The sequence below is a fragment of the Hyla sarda genome, unplaced genomic scaffold (genome assembly GCF_029499605.1).
Source record: "Hyla sarda isolate aHylSar1 unplaced genomic scaffold, aHylSar1.hap1 scaffold_414, whole genome shotgun sequence".
In the NCBI taxonomy this organism is placed as follows: Eukaryota; Metazoa; Chordata; class Amphibia; order Anura; family Hylidae; genus Hyla; species Hyla sarda.
Window position 1 is genome coordinate 234,407 of NW_026610429.1, and position 3,094 is coordinate 237,500.

The 3,094-nt window shown below is 42.1% G+C and overlaps 1 pseudogene; it reads right to left on the reverse strand.

Moving 5' to 3' along the window:
- Positions 1-1,463: 1,463 nt before the first annotated feature.
- LOC130333733 (U2 spliceosomal RNA) lies at positions 1,464-1,566 on the reverse strand (annotated as a pseudogene).
- Positions 1,567-3,094: the final 1,528 nt, after the last annotated feature.

Below are 3,094 nucleotides of genomic sequence, written 5' to 3' on the forward strand. Positions count from 1 at the left end.
GCAGTAGGGACCCACTGGACTAGACAGCAAGCAGCTGCAGCAAATAAACAGATAATCTTTCTTTCCAACACTGAAACCTGGTGGTGCATTTAATATATGCTATCAGATAGGGGACATATCAGATATTAAACTGATATAAACAGACACCACATTTGATACCAGCCAAAAGGAAGGATGAGAAGTGATAACTGTGAAAGGGGAGGAACCAACGCTGTCCCCTTCACATGCACCATCATTACTTGTAGGAAGGGAGGCTGGCTGGCAGCCTCCCATACACACTCTGGCTGGGTGGCAGTCACCCACCAGTACACACAGCAGACCCTAAACCCATATCATTATTGCTAAGCAGGAAGATGGGAGTCCATTTCACTCTGATGGACCATTTTTAAATGCAATCCATAACCTGGCTTTGGCAGGAACCCTTCTTACTCCTCCTACTTGCATTTGATACTGGGTTTAGGATCTGCATAGGAAACACACACACACACACACACATACAAGCACACACTTACCTGTGTTGCCTGCTGACGCCTCCTTGGCTGTCCCCAAACGGTATAAAACCAACAGCCACGGGAAGCTGTAAGGATAGAGGACATACCTGCATCCTATTGGACTCACTTGTCTTGGTTAAATCCAACTTATTTGACAACCTATGGTGCTGCTACTTCTGCTCATGGCAGTGCTGCTTCTGACAAGGCTGTTCTTTGGTGGGCCTAGGCGACATCACAATCTCCATGGTTACATACACAACAAAGGTCAGATGTTGTTTACACCTGGCCATGCCAGTGGTATTGAGTAGCATATCCCAGTGCTAAGGGTCCTGGGTGCAACAATCTTTCAATGGGGAATAGCCGCACTGAGTTTGTCAAGTGCACCCATGTTTGCAACTCCAACAATACACACATATGTATGTATGTATGTATGTGTGTATGTGTGTATGTGTGTATGTGTGTATGTATGTCTATCTATCTATCTATCCACCCATCTATCTCTATATATATTTATCTCTCTCTCTCTCTCTATATGTATATATATATATAAAAAAATTTTCTTTTAAATATATATATATATATATATATATATATATATATATATGTATATACATATAGAGAGAGAGAGAGATGGAAATACTTTTTTAAACATGTTTTCACCTCATTTTTACCTTCTTTTTTTCTTCTCTCCATGTTTTCCTTCTTTCCTATGCTGCTGCTTCTTTTTCTTCTTTTTCAGACCCTATCATTGCACTATTGCTTATTCAATACCACCAGCAGATGGAGACACTATATTACAACATTAGTTGTGAGCAGCAGTTTGTACAAACAAATGCCTCATAGCTGATGTCCTATCTACCTAGGCACATAGGCACCACCTATTGTCTTTTGCCTGCAGTAGGGACCCACTGGACTAGCCAGCAAGCAGCTGCAGCAAATAAACAGATAATCTTTCTTTCCAACACTGAAACCTGGTGGTGCATTTAATATATGCTATCAGATAGAGGACATATCAGATATTAAACTGATATAAACAGACACCACATTTGATACCAGCCAAAAGGAAGGATGAGAAGTGATAACTGTGAAAGGGGAGGAACCAACGCTGTCCCCTTCACATGCACCATCACTACTTGTAGGAAGGGAGGCTGGCTGGCAGCCTCCCATACACACTCTGGCTGGGTGGCAGTCACCCACCAGTACACACAGCAGACCCTAAACCCATATCATTATTGCTCAACAGGAAGATGGGAGTCCATTTCACTCTAATGGACCATTTTTAAATGCAATCCATAACCTGGCTTTGGCAGGAACCCTTCTTACTCCTCCTACTTGCATTTGATACTGGGTTTAGGATCTGCATAGGAAACACACACACACACACACACACAAGCACACACTTACCTGTGTTGCCTGCTGACGCCTCCTTGGCTGTCCCCAAACGGTATAAAACCAACAGCCACGGGAAGCTGTAAGGATAGAGGACATACCTGCATCCTATTGGACTCACTTGTCTTGGTTAAATCCAACTTATTTGACAACCTATGGTGCTGCTACTTCTGCTCATGGCAGTGCTGCTTCTGACAAGGCTGTTCTTTGGTGGGCCTAGGCGACATCACAATCTCCATGGTTACATACACAACAAAGGTCAGATGTTGTTTACACCTGGCCATGCCAGTGGTATTGAGTAGCATATCCCAGTGCTAAGGGTCCTGGGTGCAACAATCTTTCAATGGGGAATAGCCGCACTGAGTTTGTCAAGTGCACCCATGTTTGCAACTCCAACAATACACACGTATGTATGTATGTATGTATGTATGTATGTATGTATGTATGTGTATCTATGTGTATCTATCTATCTATCTATCTATCCACCCAACTATCTCTATATATATTTATCTCTCTCTCTCTCTATATGTATATATATATATATATATATATATATATATATATATATATATGTATATACATATAGAGAGAGAGAGAGATGGAAATACTTTTTTAAACATGTTTTCACCTCATTTTTACCTTCTTTTTTTCTTCTCTCCATGTTTTCCTTCTTTCCTATGCTGCTGCTTCTTCTTTTTCTTCTTTTTCAAACCCTATCATTGCACTATTGCTTATTCAATACCACCAGCAGATGGAGACACTATATTACAACATTAGTTGTGAGCAGCAGTTTGTACAAACAAATGCCTCATAGCTGATGTCCTATCCACCTAGGCACATAGGCACCACCTATTGTCTTTTGCCTGCAGTAGGGGCCCACTGGACTAGCCAGCAAGCAGCTGCAGCTGCAGCAAATAAACAGATAACCTTTCTTTCCAACACTGAAACCTGGTGGTGCACTTAATATCTGCTATCAGATAGGGGACATATCAGATATTAAACTGATATAAACAGACACCACATTTGATACCAGCCAAAAGGAAGGATGAAAAGTGATAACTGTGAAAGGGGAGGAACCAACGCTGTCCCCTTCACATGCACCATCACTACTTGTAGGAAGGGAGGCTGGCTGGCAGCCTCCCATACACACTCTGGCTGGGTGGCAGTCACCCACCAGTACACACAGCAGACCCTAAACCCATATCATTATTGCT